Source organism: Mesoplodon bidens (assembly GCF_964165515.1).
Source record: "Mesoplodon bidens genome assembly, chromosome: 3".
NCBI lineage: Eukaryota > Metazoa > Chordata > Mammalia > Artiodactyla > Ziphiidae > Mesoplodon > Mesoplodon bidens.
The window spans coordinates 2,265,294-2,281,837 of record NC_138178.1 but is presented as its reverse complement, the minus strand read 5'-3'; the positions used below and the strand labels follow the sequence as shown (position 1 = coordinate 2,281,837).

The following is a 16,544-nucleotide window of genomic DNA, read 5'->3' as shown; positions in this document are numbered from 1 at the left end:
GATCCAGTTATCAGAACAAACACCCAGTTTTCTGGATCTTATCCACAGAAGTAACCAATGGGGCTAAAAATGGTGGACAGTGGGAAATAAAGAAATTATTTCAGGAACACAGAGCAAGTAAAAGGTCAAGCAGGGAACATAGCTTTTTAGATTAGGAAAAGAGTCTTGTTAATATAACAGTAATTGCTATTTTGTTCCATGGGAAATCTGTCTCCAAATTTTATTTTCCTCTTGATGTTGTACTGCTTACATTAAACCAAAACTACTCTGATGTATTAGTGCCACTGACTATTCTTTCCACTAAATACCAAGAAAAAATTTGCTTCCACCAGTCCATAAACACAAACTCATTTTCCTTATTAAGTCTTTGTTTTCTCTTTGTCCAATTACTTGAAAATAAGCTTTATGCTTCTACAGGGTATGAGGTGATGAGATTTCTGACCATGAGAAAGGAGTTTTCACAATCTACAGATACAAATCTTGGAAACTTATGCTAAACCACAGAAGAAATGTTTAAACAATGACAGATTCCTTTCTTCCTTTTTTTTTTAAGGATTTAAATTTCTTTCCAGTAATTCTAATTTCCCACTTCAGGTCATTTAAAAGGAGGCCCCAGAGTAAAATTTTACTGTAGACCCCAACTTAATCTCATCACTCCCTGGAAACACTCCACCCTCAAAGGTGGCCTTATAATTTGGGTCAGAGTTTGTTGTTGCTATTGTTTTTAGGTAGAAACTACTTCTCTGGCCCTTTGATTTACGTTGCATTTACTTCAAAAGATACAGTCTTTGAGGGGAATAAATGAGAAACTCTAATCTGTGTTTAAAATATTCTCTTAATTGTTTCTGTACGTACTTCTGGAAAGAAGGAGATTTTTGGAGGAAGAATAGTCACGAACACTATTGGCAGATAGAGGCCATCTGGAAGAGTTTATAAAAACCACAGAGTTTTTGTTCTGGCTGGGGTTGATGGTCTGGTCCTACTTCTTCAGTTAGGGAAACTGAGGCTTCTTAAGGGCCTGGAGGAGACCTCAGATGCTGGCTGAGCGGGGCCCTCATTCCAGGCTTCCCGATGCCCAGTCCAAAAGAGCCAATCACAATCCCACTAACTGCAAAAAGTCCTCCTGGTGACCACGACTCTGAAGGAAATGGTTGGTTAGGAAAATTCCAACACTGGGGAGCATTCTCTGTTACAGAAGATGCCAGATAATGAACCTACTTTACAAGCGTGTGAGCTGTTCAGTTGGAGCAAATGAAGAATAAGGGGCATGGAAGTGAGGCCCGTAATGGGAGAGCACCTGACTTTCAAAAAAATGACTTTTATAGTTAATTCGCAGCCATGACTCTAATGATACTCCTCCCTCCCCCGAAAGGACAAATGGCCCACCCATTAAAAAAGATGATGTAATCTCTGAGTTTTAGAAAGCATAGAAAACGGACTAAATAAAGACATCATTAAGTCAGAAGGAAATGATGCAAGGGAGATAAGGGATTTTCATATTTGACCTGAATAGTGGAAGTTTAAAGCTTACATTACCATAGAAGGGTTGAAAGGGTTAGAAACAGATAATGTACAAATGGGCAGAAAAAGTAAGATACCTGCTCCAGGTAACACCAGGCAGAGATAAGAAGACCCGCCCACCAGATGTGGGAAGCATGGCATCAGGAATCCTCCAGAGGGCACCAGCCCGTTGGGAGGGGAACAGCTTCCTGTGCACAAAGAGCTTCCTGGTGTCACCTGGGGGGATTCATCTCAGCTGCCCTAGGGGTGACCCTGTGGAAAGTGGACTAGAGGACAATTCAGCCATACCTATCAAAGTGTAACATGAATATAGCCTGGGTCCAGCAATTCACCTGCAAGGGGTTTATTTAGGTATTTGTATACTCACAAATACACACCAAGTCATGCAAAAGGCTGTATTACAGTAGTATTTGTGACTACATAATAGGGGAATGACCTAAATGTCCATCAACAGGAACGGGTCACACAAGGAACATTTGTATGAAAGGAATGAGGTAGAGATACAAACGAGCTTCTCTGCAGAAGAGTGTGCTGGCATGTTAGCTTTCATGTAAAAAGAAGGGCATGTACTTATGAAGGCATAAACAATGTCCAGAAGGACACATGAAAGTCTGTTACCTCTGGTTCCCTCAAAGTCTAAGGAAATCTCAACAATGACAACAAGAACACCATCTCTCTCTAGACAGAGCTTACCTGTGTTGGCACCCATTTGTGAACTTTACATGAATTAACAAACTTAATCTCCATTTTACAGACAGGGAAACTGAGGATCAGGGACCTTCCATAACTTGCCTAAGGTCACCCAGGCTGGCAGTGGAGGAGCTGGGTTTGAATCCTGGCAGTCTGCCTGAAATCTATGCTCTGAACCATTACACTGTGAAATTTACTTTTCATTGTATATCCTGTTTAACTATTTGAATTTTTTCCGTTACTGTATTTATTCATGTTTTCAGTGAAAAAAAATTAAAAAAGAGACTGGTTGGCCCCTTCCCTTCTTCTCATTAGAGCCCCAGACCGGTCTTTGGGTGAAAGACCCATAAGAGGGAGGATACAGTGCTGGCAGTGGGTCCAGATGCAGGAAGAGTCCAGGGGACTGAGGTGTCTGCTGGGGGCGCACTGGGGTGGCTTGGGGAACACGTACGTGGGGGGTGAGGAGAAGCAGGTCACTTCTCCATGGGCTGCACTTCCTTTCTTTGATCACAACTCTCTACCTCGATTAAAGATTTGCTGTTTTCATCCTGCTGCAGAACATGCAAAACTTTGCCTTACCAGCAACTGTCATTGACTTTTGACCATCCATCATGTTTTTAAGCGTCATAACCAATTTTTATCTTCCTGCAGAGTTGTGGGAGCATCTGACTTCCCCACGCCAAGCAGCGGTTCTGAGGGAGTTGACTCCCATGGTGATCTCTGTAACTTCAGGTGGAGGGAGAGTAGGAACTTGATAAACCAGCCTGAGGTCAGAAGAAAAGCAGGAGAGGGGCCCCAGGTAACGTGTGATGTGGCCTCACATGCTCCCAGGCTCCAGATTCACAGAGCCAGGCAGGGAGCATGGCTTCTTCCTGGCCACCCGGTTTTCCCAATGGTCCAATGTATTACAGTGCTGAATGCAAAATCCTTTTGAAAATTTACAATAAAATACAAGAAACCTTACGTGTGTACTATGACTTCTGTATATGCCTCCCCCTTCCCCGAGCATTAGAGGTGATACATTCACTGACTTCCAGGTAGGGGTGGCCTGGGAAGATTACTGAGAAACGTTCCCAGCCTGATAATTGGTGGGTTAAGGATGCTAGGGCGGGAAAGGCAGGGAGGTCAGAGTCTAGCTCAGGATGAGTGGGGTGGAAACCTTAGGATGCTTTTGAAACCACAGGATGGGGGCTTCCCTGGTGGCACAGTGGTTAAGAATCTGCCTGCCAATGCAGGGGACACATCTTCCTGGTACAGGAAGATCCCACATGGCGCGGAGCAACTAAGCCCATGCGCCACAACTACTGAGTCTGTGCTCTAGAGCCCGCGAGCCACAACTACTGAGCCCACGTGCCGCCAACTACTGAGCCCGTGAGCCACAGCTACTGAAGCCCGCATGCCTAGAGCCCGTGCTCCGCAACAAGAGAAGCCACCGCAATGAGAATACCATGCACCGCAACTACTGAGCCTGCGCTCTAGAGCCCGGGAGCCACAACTACTGAGCCCGGGAGCCACAACTACTGAGCCTGTGTGCCACAACTACTGAGCCTGTGCTCTAGAGCCCGCGAGCCACAACTGCTGAAGCCCGTGCACTTAGAGCCTGTGCTCCGCAGCAAGAGAAGCCACCACAATGAGAAGCCCGCGCACCGCAACGAAGAGTAGCCCCCGCTCGCCGCAACTAGAGAAAGCACAGCAACAAAGACCCAATGCAGCCAAAAATAAATAGAATTTAAAAAATTTAAAAATAAATAAATAAACTATAGGATGAGAGACGTGATCTGGTGTATGTTTTTGGCTGCTGTGGAGGGAACACTAGCGAAGGAAGAGTGGAATCAGAGCAGGTGGGATGCTGTGGTGAGATTCCAGGTGAAAGGTGATGGTGACCACAATGGCGAGAGCTGGGGAGGTGGTGAGGAGTGGCTGGGCCCAGGGTCTGCTTTGGAGGCAGAGCCGTAAAATTTGCTGACATGGGAGAGTGAAGTGTACGGGAATCCAGGATGACTTGGGAGGGAAGCGGGTGTGGGCTCTGAAGGGTGGCGTGTGGCCTCCTGCCTTATTCCAGGCGGCCTCTGGCGGGGGTGGGTGGGGGGTCCCCGGAAACAGGGGCCGGGGATGAGGCAGGTGCTGTTGTGATGCGGAGCCCTGGATCCAGGGCCAGGCTGCCTGGTCAGCCCCTGGTCCTGCTGGGCACTGGCTGTGAGGCCTTGGAAAGGTACTTAACTGCTCTGTGCCTCAATCTCCCCATCTGGGAAGGAAGCAGGGTTCCTGTCAGAGTCAACACACGTGAATCACTTAGAAAAGTAGCAAACACACAGTACGCTCCGGAGACGTAGCCCCAAGAAGATGGAAAGCAGGAGGGACCTTGCGGGCTTGGGGGTCAAGCCGAGGCTAGTTTCTCCCGCGTGGAGCGGTCTTCACTGGGGTAGAGCTGCCCACGGAACCAGACTCTAACAGAAACTTCTGGGAAATTTTCAGAGGCTTCAACGTGACTGTTTATCCAGCCAGAAGTGATCTGTGAGGCCAGTTGTCCTCCAATAAACACAGCAATTTGTGAGGAGCTTTTGGTTTTTGTTCTTGGAAAAGAGTATTGTTGTTATATAGGCTACAGTGCAGAGAACAATTTGTAAGCCTCAAAGCCTTGGCCTCAAAGTTATTGTTTTATTGAACTGTTCTCTGAAATAGTTCTGTTTTGTCTTTTTTTTTAAAGCAGTATTTAATAAACCAGTTTGAGCAGGAACAGAACCCCTGCAAACGTAAGAGATGAGACCGTCATACAGTAAAAAGATAGTGTTATAGTCAAGAGCTGTTCTCTAGAATTGAGCTGCCTGGGTTGGGTCCTGGCTGTGCCTTAGACCCACTATGTGACCTTGAGCAAGCTACCTAACCTCTCTGAGCTTCTGCTTGTCTCAGATACAAAATGGAGATGATAATGAAAGCTTACACATAGCTTGTGGTGAGACTGGAATAGGGTAATGTGTACAAAGTAAAGCTCACCATAGTAAACCTGCAGTAATTAGGAATATTATAGTAGTAACACATGACATACAAAGTAAACAAACATGAGACATTTAAAAAAAAACCCACAATGCCCACCCCATTTTCTCACTCCCTATTAGAAAGTATCAGACAGTTTACTCTGCAGTAACGAAACACTCCGAACCTCAGTGGCCTGGGAGAGGGACAGAGATGGGGGTGGGGCAGGGTTTCTCCCTGGTCTGTGATGTCACTGGGTGGGTGGTGTCACCTCTTGTGGCTGCGTCTGCACCAGAGGCCAGGGGAGCTGGAGAGCCAGGCACCGCCTCTTAACTGCTTCCTCCTGGAAGTAACACATGTCACCTCTGCTTGCGTTCACCAGCCAGAACGAGTCCTGGCCTCGGGGAGCTCCAGGGAAGTAGGGAAGTGAAGTCCCCCCATGGCCAGAGGTAGAGGCTGGACAGTAAGTAGGTCTCACCCAGCCCCCCGGGGCCCCGCCAGGCAATGTCCCAGCTCAGCAGGAGAATGAGGTGTGCGTGTCCCCCTGAGACAGGGGACTCCATCCCTACAAGGCATCCTCTCAGACCCCCCCAGTTTCCTGCCTTCCCAGCATCAGTGTGGCCCCCTAAGAATATTTTTAACAGTACTGAGTCCTGCAAACTCATAAAAATGGCTCTAGAAGCCTGTCCAATAAGCACAATGTGTAGTGATGTTCTAGAATTCCGGGTTTTCACTGTAATTTTGATGACTAGGTGGTCGTCACCATTAGAATCCATAGAAGAAAGGCTGAGAACTAGACACCAACCACCTCTCATTTAAAATTGAAAGCAGAATGTAAAGCGAGGTACTCTAATCATTAGTTCTCACGATAAGGTTTAGATTCACCTGAAATCCTCTCAACGTTTAAAGATTTTACATTATGAAAATGTTAAACATACTCAGAAGCAGAGATGATAGTGGAATGAAATCCTTATACGAAGACTTGGTATTATTTCCCCACTGCTGCTTCTGGATGTATCTCTAAAAAATACAGACTTTCTTTTTACATGACCACAGCCCATTATTACACCGAGTAGGTCCTGGGGCCCTCTTATTCCCAGCCTGTGATTAAATTTGCTCCACTGTCTAAAATTTTTATTTGAAGTTGATTTGTTCTAAGTGGGATATAAATTAGGTCTACAAATAGCTGTTGGATGGTATGTCTCTTTTTTATTAAAAAAAAAAAGGCTTTTGTTGATTTATTTGCATTTCTTGGATTACTGATGATGCCGTAACACACTGTCTACCACCTGAAGTTACTTCTCTGTAAATTGCCTGGTCAGCTGCAGTTCTATTATTTGTGGGTTATTTTCATTTTGTTTGTGGAACAGTATTATATGTTTTTTTAATTGAAGTATAGTTGATTTGCAATGTTATATTAGCTTCAGATGTACAGCATGGTGATTCCATGTTTTTATAGGTTGTACTCCATTAAAAGTTATTACAAAATAGGTTGTTGTGTCTTCTAAACTAGAGAAGCCCCTATTTCTGTTCCCGCCTCACTGCGTGCCATGGGCTGATGGCGGATACAGGGTCACTGTCCTGTGGAATGCCCCCCTTTCTGGATTTGTCTGCTTCCTTCCTTGGGCTTCATTCGCTTTCTTCTTTTGGGTCCTTCTCCAGAAGTTAGCTCTGGAGGCCTGATTTGGTTTCGACTCAACTGTTCTGGTAAGGAGCTTTCACAGGAGGTGCTGGGCGGCCCACAGCGCGTCCCATCCGCAGGTGCGCGGGGTCCCGTTGCCCACCTAGTGGGATGCTCAGCGTCACCCGTTGTCAAGCGGACGTGCAGTCGTCCCTCCACATGCAGATCGTTCACTGGTGAGGGTGTGGCTTCATCAGTCATTTCATCAGAGGTTGCAAAGGGCTGTTTTTACAAACTCATTACCTTTTCCCATTCCTTAGTGAGATTCCTCCAATAAAGTGGTTTCCCCTCATCCACTTAGAAACGGGGTCTATTTCATTACCCTCGAATACAGTTCATAAGGAAGGGCTGGAGAGGAGCTTAATCCTTTCCTTTTAAGGCTCATTTTCAGAGTAAGGATTTGGTGCCCTAGTTAATTCCCGTGGTGTCCAAAGGTTGCCTTTCTTGGTTGGTTGGTTTGGTTGTTTTTTCTTTCTTTTGGTAGGGGATGAGAGTCTCTCTCTCAAATGATGAGGATGATGATGGTGATGGACTCATGGGTTTTTACCTATTTAGTGTATTTCAATCAGTTGCATGTACAGATCCTTTCTGTTCGTCGATTTCTCCCTCTTCAGCCGCTGGGAGGCCTTCCACTTCAGCTCCTACGTCCTTTTCACGTGACCCATCGGTCTGCGCTTTCTTTCATCACAACATATCTCAGCTCCTCTCGCCTGTTTCCTGCCTAGACTTGGCAGTAGCTGTACCTCCAAAGAGCCCTGCTTCCTCCTGGTGGGCCTACTGATTGCATTCTAGAACACAAAATACATGTCTCTCTATGCTCATCAGCCTGGGCATGAGAACTAACATCTCTTCCTCCCCCACCTCCCCCAGAGCCGCTCACTCAGCAGGTCGGCTTTCTCCCAAAGGTCTGGAATAGATGACATTCTGTGGTCCCCTCATAAAGCTTCACTGCATTCCAAATGGGTCAATAATTGCGTTCTTAGTATTTTCCCGATGCAGCTGTGAGTCTGAGAAGTGAGAGACGCAGTGAGATGTAAACCAAGGCACAAGCTAGTCAGAGAGCAATGTGGAGCTCCAAGCGAAGGGGGCCCTGAGGTCAAGGGAGCAGTGAGGTGAGGGGGAGGGGACCAAACATGAGCTGAACACATGTGCCAGCCCTGAGGGACCGGTCTCCTTTCCCTGGGAACATCACCGTCTTGGAAAGAGGGAACACAGCTTCCAGAAGGATTCCCGGGGAGCAGAGGAAGAGGAAGGGGACCTCTGACTGAGATCAGCTGAATACACCAAACCATCAATGGTGGGTAGGGGGAACAGGCGCCAGAGACAGATCCTGTCCCGTCCACATCCACCAGGGACCAGTGACACAGGAGGAGGAGGAGGATGCCCTTTGCAAGGACAAATGAGCAGATCCGATGAATGAACAAGGGAATGTCCATGCCAAGTTCCCTTGAACTTGAGCAAGGAAACTTTGCACAAATTACAACCATCAGTAAACGAACGGCCAATTGAGTTCTTAAATCACTGGCAACTTGGAATCCAGAGGAGAGCCCTTCAGAGAAGTGACGTGGATTCTCTAGGTGCGAGGTGAGACAAAGATCTGATTTAACCACCGGGCCCTCCCTTGGAATAGCGTGTTATCTTTCAGAGAAATGCAATGTTGATCTCTTCTCCTCAACTTTGGCTCGGGACAGAAAGAATCTTCCACTGTGTGTCTGGAACTCGTGGAGACCGGGCAAGGGGAATCTAGCTAAATTTACGCTCTGGGCCGCACGCCATCTGCTGAGCCCTGTTGTGCAATTAGCAGACCTCTCCTTTGTAAACCGTGTGGCCTCCTGCACAGCTTGCTTGAGTCCCTGCCATCAGAATAAGTTTTATATGGGCCGTCACTTCTCAGTGTTCTGCAAGTCATTTCCCTCGCTTGAGACCATACAAGGTTAGGCTTTCTGTCCACTTCGTTTCAAGGGTCACCTAACCAGGTCCTGCAGGATTTCACATCTGATTCAAAGGCATCTGGCGTCCTGGTGTTCCCAGGAGAAATGTGGGGAAATAAAACCCACGGCTGACACATGGAAGAGGCTGCTGGGGGGGCTCCGGGAGTTTGTCCAGGTGGGCTTTGCAAAATCCCGTGTTCAGGCAAAGCCCCGGTATTTTAAACAGACAGGAAGCTGGCAGAGAGAGCCTCCCCGAATGACCAGCCTGTCGATGTCATTTTCTGCCTGTCGTGCCAGTCTGTCTCCTGAGGGCACAGAAACAAGTCTGAGGTGGCTTTGACATAAGCACACTCGGGGTGTGCTGACTCGTGATCTCAGTGCCACTGGGGTCCCCAAATCCAAGGAGAAGCCGCACCCAGAAAGCTCTCGGTGGGCGTGGGGGTGGGTCTGGAGCACCCGGTAGAGCATCTGTTCCTGCTACTTGTACTGTCACCCTCTCCATCCGTCACCCTCTCTTTCCGTCCCCCCTCCCCACCCAAACGACCCCCGCCCTGACAGGGGCCGCGCTGAATAGGTTAATACTGAATTACGAATGCCAACAATTACTATACTGATATTACTGAATGTAATACTGAGCGCTGGAGCTGAAGCAAGACAGCAGGGGTGGCGAGATCTCACCTGGGGTCTCTCTGGGGAGGGGGTCCCATCCCCTTCTTTGTCCTTTCAGGGATATAATACTTTCGAAGACTACCGGGAAAAGGTTTCAATTTGAAAAGCGTTAAGATGCACGTTCAGCTGGTAGAAGCCGCCACTCCTCAACTGATGAGAAGACACGGAAGAAGTTGGGAAGGGACTTCCCAGGTGGTCCAGTATCCACCTTGCAATGCAGGGGACACTAGTTCGATTCCAGGCGGGGGAAGGAAGATCCCACATGCCGCGGGGCACCTAAACCCGCGACGCAACCGCTGAGCCCGTGTGCTCTGGAGCCCACGAGCTGCAACTAAGACCCGATGCAGCCACGTAAATCAATCAGTAAATATCTTTTTTTTTTTTTTAACGTTGAGAAAACTGCTGGGAAGCTGATTTCAGGGCTGGACTTCTGGATCTTTCTCTGTCTTCAAGCAGGCCTGCCAGGGCACTCTATTCTCAGAGCTTCTGTACAATTCGGGGTGGAGGGCCGGAGGGGAACATGGGAGGAAGCAGAGGCAGGCTTGCTTCAGACTCCCCCGGACTGTCAGCGGGGTAAGCATGTGAGGCTCAACGTCAAGTCAGCTCTTAGCGGCCTTGCTCTTCGATCCCCCCCCCACTGAGCTCATCTGGGGGCCTCCCCTGGCCTGGGGGCAGATCTAAGGGCCCGGGGCCCCAGATCTGTGCAAACCGCCGGCTTCCCGGGTGTAGTGTGGGACCGCCTCCTGCAGGGGGCGCCCGGGAGCCCCTCGCCCTGTACACTGGGGCGGCGTGGCCTCGCAGAGGGGCCGGCACCAGCTCTGCGGGATTTCACTCTGGTGCCAGAGAACAACCCCGTTTTCTCTGACCTTCTTTTCTCTCTCCTGGTCCTGCTACATAGGGGCGGTTCCTCCTCCCAGTCTGCGCCCCATCTTCCATTTTCCTGCCCCCTTCTCCCCGTCTCTTGGTTCTCCTCTTTTCTCCTTTCCTCTACTTGTGGTCTTTTCGGCCTGCATCATCCCCCCCGCCCGCCATCAGTCCATCTAATCAGTCAACTCACCAAGAGCCTGCTGCGTGCCAGGTGGTTCTCCGCACCGGAGATGGCGCAGGTACAAGGCAGAGAGATCCTGGACCTCTAAAATGGACCTGGTGGGCGATGGTGGGACAGCCTGATGACAGGGAAGCCGAGGGGTGGATATGGTAAATCTCAAGAGGTGAGAGATGCAGTAAGAAGATAATATTAGAGAAATGAGACAGAAAGTGATGGTGGGGAAGGGAGCACTCTTTTAGCCAATTTGGTCTAGGAAGGATTTTTCTGAGAAGGTAACATATACTTCGGGCTTGAATACTGAAAAGGAGGTGGCTGTGTGAAGAGTTGAGAGAAGGTTTGGTAAGTGCAAAGGTCCTGAGGCAGCTGGGAGCTGGTGTATCTGAGCCGGGAAGGAGGCCAGTGTGGCCGCAGCTTAGCGAGCCCCAGGTACCGAGGTGGATGAGTAAGTGGGAAAGTTGTAATCTGCAGGAAAGGGTTTGTGTTTGATTCTGGTTGAGTCAGGAAGACGCTGGCAGTATTTAAGCAGGTGAGTGGTAAGAGAATATTTCTGTCTTAGGAAGCTTCTGTCTGTGCAGAGGGGCAGGGGTGGTGGCCAGGAGGCCAGCTGGGAGGCTTTGCAGTAGCCCAGAGATAATAGGGGCCTAGACCCTCAGTGGAGCAGAACAGGTGGGACGAGAGGTCAGATTCAGGGTACCTTTGGGAATCCGACTGGCTAAGGCAAAGAGATAAAGAGGCTAAATTTCCTTTCCTTCCCTTTTCTCCCCTTTCCTCTTCAGCTTCCTTCTCCTCCTTTTTCTCAATTGAATGGTGCTGTATATTGAGAGTAGCAGGTTAGAGGTGGGGAGAAATCAAAAGATATACTTTGGCCATGGCCTCAGCTAACCTATAAGGCAACTTGGAGAGATTTACAAAGGCACCCCCATGGAAGGTACCTCCTCTGCTGTGTGGTTGGAGCCCACACCTGAGCTCAGGGCTTAGGAAGCTGGACATGGGCTGCACACCCATCAGGCTCCCTTGGCTGGCTGCCTTAGGCAGTACACAAGCTGGACAATGGTCCATGGCGACCCTGGTCTGGCCCGTATCACATCTGAGATACCTGTTAGGCATCCAAATAGAGATGATAGGTAGACAGCTGAATATGTGGGTCTGAATTTCAGGGAGAAATTGGGGCTAGAGATGTGAATTTAGGAGGCATAAGAAAAGACAGAATTTAAATTCAGGGGGTTGTTTGAGATGCCCTAGGCTGTGAGGGTGAAGGAGGAAGAGAAGCAAGCTAGGAAGTAAGCCTGGGACACTCCATGATGCAGCAGTCAGGAAAGAGGAGGGGAACGCAGCAGAATGACCCAGAAAGAGCTGCTGGTGACACGGGGACAACCTGAGAAGCGATGACCCAGACAGCAAATGAAGAGAGGATTTGAAGAGGCAGAGATGGGCTCTGTCAGGTGACGCTGAGGCTTAAGTAAGATGAGTGGTGAGTGGAGCATCTGGTCAGATGGAGACTCGGGGTACAGAGTGCGGGAAACGGGGCAAAGCTTGATTGGAATGGGCTGGGCACAGAGAAGGAGACAGAGGCGACCCTTTGGAGGCGTTCTGATAAAAGGGGGAGAGAGAAAAGCAGGAGGTGAGTGCGAGCACAGGGCAGGCAGCGACGTTCAACTAGAGAAGACCAGGAGGGCAAAGAAAGAGTAAGGGAAGCAAGGGACAAGAGGGTGTCTGCAGAGTGATCATCAGAGCATAGGACACAGACTCTTATTAAGAAAGAAAGAAAAAAAAAAAGGCCTGAAATACACATAAGAGAATATATATAGTCAAGACCTTTCCTAGCTCAATCGCAAGGGCAGAAAGTATTAATAAGAGAACTATTTGATGAAATGATACGTGTATCAAAGTTACTGTAAAGGAATCTGCAAGCAACACTTATAAACTGACTTTGAAGCACTTGCTAAGTCCAAGCTCTGTAGTGAGAATTTTATATGCATTATTATTTAATTAATTTACTTATTTATTTTTGGCTGTGTTGGGTCCTCATTGCTGTGCACGGGCTTTCTCTAGTTGCAGCGAGCAGAGGCTACTCTTCATTGTGGTGCGCGGGCTTCTCATTGCGGTGGCTTCTCTTGTTGCGGAGCACGGGCTCTAGGCATGCGGGCTTCAGTAGTTGTGGCACGTGGGCTCAGCAGTTGTGGTGCACGGGCTTAGTTGCTACGTGGCATGTGGGATCTTCCCGGACCAGGGCTTGAACCCATGTCCCCTGCCCTGGCAGGCGGATTATTAACTACTGTGCCACCAGAGAAGTCCCTATATGCATTATTTTTATTTAATCTCGGTACAATACTTTATTATAGGCACAGAATCTGAACTTTCAGGGCTGTGCAGTTAACTAAGTTATAATGCTTCTTCAAACTTGGAAAGGATATTTACAACATATATGACAATTTTAAAAGATTGAATATTCATTAAATATTAAAAGCTCTTATATATCAATAAGAAAAAGAACCACTTAACAGAAAGATAAAGCAAGGAGCTACAAACAGGCAATTCAGCAAAAGAAGGAAATACAATAGGCTAATAATATTCTCCTCAGCATCCCTAAGATATAGGAAATTCAACAATAATAAAAGCCTATTCGTTTAGCAGAGATTAAAAACATAGTGAAAGTTGGTACTGTCATACATTTTGCCAGAGCTTAAATTGGTACAGCCTTTGTAATGGCCAATTTGGCAATATTTGAGGTCATCTCCTTTTACCCAGTGATTCCTCTTTAGAATTTATTGTATAGAAATCAAGCATGTAAAGATATATGTTCAAATATTTGGTTTACATTATTTATTATAGAAAAAAATCCAAATGGCCACCAATCAGGAACTGGTGACATAAATTATGGTAAACCATAGAATGAAATATAATGAAAAACTTTCAAATATTGAGGTAGAAGCCAAAGAACTGACCTGTGAAAAGTCTACAGCATATTGTTTAGTGAATAAAAGAGATGTATTCCGCGTGTAAACGATGATTCTATTTAGCCTCATGCCTACTTGTTTGTGTAGAGACAAGGTACAGAATAGCACACACGGAACTGTTCTTTTTGGGGTGTGCTTTTGGGGAGGCTTTCACTTTTATTTTCTATGTTTCATTGTTTGAGTTATCTTCCACTGAATATATATTATTTTTATAGTCATAAAAAAGGCAATAAGAGGTCATATAATTAAGACACCACATCAGGATGGGAGTCCCTTTTTTTTTGGCTCTGTCCATCGTTACCGTTTTCCCTCTCCCCCTCCCCCTGCCCCCACCTCCTCCCTCCTCTCTCCGCTCTCTCTTTCTACTGATTCCAGTTGAGTAGCTGTGTGCCACCCCGCCCAGATTACAGCTGTATCACCTGTGGAGGGCGGGACTCTATCCATCAGGTATTCTGTACCCGGCACAGTGACCAGCACCCCTCCAAGTGCAGGCAGCCTCAGTTAGCACTTGCCTTTGAGCAGTGGATTCAATGATGGTAACACATCTGCTTTCCACTGTCCCACTGGAGCAGTGAGGCGGTTACACTGGCTGGACCCACTGTGAGCGGAGAGCTTACTACACCGAACGCTCCAGGTCAGTTTGTTGAAGTGCTCACAGAGAACTCAGGCTGTCTTGAGGTCTGCGTTCGGCTCAGCTATTTGCCCTGTGCTTAGCGCAGAAGCCACATTGCACGTACTCCATAAATGCTGGTTGTGGTAATTATTATAGTTAATGCTGCCGTACAGTCACTCGCAAGTTATTCAGAGACTAGATCCCAAGAGTTCTCATTACAGGGAAAAAAACCATTTTTTTTCTTTTTTTTTTTGTATCTATATGAGATGATGCATGTTCGCTAAACTTATTGTGATAATCATTTCCTAATATATGGAAGTCAAATCATGATGCAGTCCACCTGAAACATGCACAGTGCTATACATCAATTATATCTCAGTAAAACTGGGGAAAACATGACTCAGATAAAAAATAAACGTTGAATGAGTGAATGGGTGGACAAAAGAATAAATATCAATGTATCTTACCATTTGTGGTTCCTGAAATATTCTGTGTTCAAAGCCGTCATACATGAGACTCTTGCTCCTCGAGCTGTGACCTGAGGGCCAGCAGCATCGCTTCACCTGGAGGCTCATTAGAAATGCAGCATCGTGGGCACCCCCAGACCTGCTGAAACAGATGTGCATTTGGACACAATCCCCAGCAATTTGCATGCGTGTGTGTGTGAGGCCTGCTTTAGAGGGAAAGTAGTTGCTGCTGCTTTTTTAAATTTCTGGGTTTAATGTTCCCTAGCTCTTCGGTACTTAATTATGAGACTTTAGAGGTTTCACTGGAGGATAGGCTAAGAGGAGGTGGCCCTGCATAACTGCAGACTTCGGCCGGCTAGGAGAGAGTTTACGGAGCAACTTTTAAATCAAGGATAAAATACTGTGTTCTCACGATGCGGCTAGTCCTCTATTTCCGCTTTAGCCGTGCCTGGTTCCAGCCTCCCCTGGGGTGGTCAGGATTAAGGCAAGAAGGCCTCCTCTCTGGGTGAGTGAAGCAAGCTGGCTATTTACCCTCCACGGCCTGCGCCTGAAGCCAGGTCAGTGGTCCTATGAAGCCACCCGGCGGTGGAGTGTTTTCCATCTGGGAAGTAGCTCAGAGCCCAGCTCAGCTGCCAGGGACAAAGAAGGCTGTGGCTCTCGCCCTGCTTTCTGCTGGCCCACACTCTCAAAGCCCCATGAAATCAGCCTCCTCCATCCAGCTCTTTACAGACAGGCGGGGTGGACTCTGCAGGGGTGTCCAGGATTATGATGGAGGGGCCCTGGCAGGGAGGAGTGGAAAACAAGTCCTGATTCCAAGCCCAAGTCCTGGTTATGAGCCCCTTGCTGCTTTCCAGAAGACTGCTGATGCAGGCTGCCCTCGGCCAGGGCTGGTCCAGCCTCCAGAGCAAGGCCCAGGCTGATGTCCACTGGGGGGGCGGGGGGGGCACACCCACTCCCCATGGGGAGGAAGGTGGCTTCACCTGGTCCATCAGCTGAAGAGCTAGGAAGTAGCTGGGCTCTCCCTCCTCCCACCCTCCCCTCTCCCCACTCCTGCCCCCTCCCTGCCCTCCTCCCCCTCCGGCCTCTGCCTCCCCTCTCCCCCTCCCCCTCCCCTCTCACCTCCCTCCCCTCCCCCTCTCATCTCCCCCTCCCCCTCCTTCCTCCTCCCCCCGTCCATCGCCACCCCAGACCCACCTCCTGTCCTCGCTCCATTTATCTGGGGGCAGGCAGGAGCGAGCTGAGCTGGCCTCTGATGATTCTGTCTTTGGCTGCAGAAACTTGACTTTGGGTCAGGATCAAGATTCCAGAAAGACAGCCTCTCTGCCGTCCTGATTTTATTGAAGGGCTCCTGCCAGTCTGTCTGAAATAGCAGAGATAAGTATAATCCACTTTCATCGCAGCCAAGGTCGTTGGATAAAGTTGGAATTTGATAAAGAGCTAAACTGCTGTTGAAACACGTGAAACCTTGCTGAAGCAAGTTCTTCTAGCTGCTTCCTCACACAGAGTTAGTGCAGGGCTCCAGGTCCAGCCAAGACAGATTCTTGGGCCCGGCAGCTATTGACTTCAGCTGCTAAAAATTTAGCTTGCTACTTGTAACTCCCTCACTCACCTGCTGGGAGAATCTCGATAACTGGCAAAAGCTGAGTCCAGTAGTTCTCGGGGAGCAAAGCGTAGATGGCTCGCCCCTGCCCCCCGCAACGCCTCAGGGGCTGAGAAGGCAGTTCCCATCGGGAGCAAGAAGCATCCTCTCCATTCGCATTTGCGGGGTGTGTTCCATGTGGCCTCTGCAGCATGGCAAGCGTGACTGCAGGTGTGCTGGAGGATGGGCAGGTACCGGCCAGGGAGCATTTAACCCCGCCCCTCGCCGGCAACTAAGTTATCCTTTTTGAGTCCCGGCTCCTTTAGTTGTAAAATGGGAACAGCAACGCCCACTACAAAAGTTTGTTGGTTAAATGAGGAAAGATCCGCCTTGCTCCACCGTGGGTGCCAGTAAA

The 16,544-nt window shown here is 48.3% G+C and overlaps 1 long non-coding RNA gene across 2 annotated transcripts in view; it reads right to left on the bottom strand.

The window, feature by feature from the left end:
- Positions 1-16,544, bottom strand: part of LOC308614538 — a 69,498-nt gene that overhangs the window by 42,614 nt on the left and 10,340 nt on the right. For both annotated transcript variants that reach the window (XR_014015410.1, XR_014015411.1), the window contains exons 3-4: positions 15,745-15,910; positions 14,551-14,689 (exon numbers count right to left, since the gene is read on the bottom strand). This is a non-coding gene — a long non-coding RNA (uncharacterized lncRNA). The remainder of the gene's footprint in view (positions 1-14,550; positions 14,690-15,744; positions 15,911-16,544) is intronic.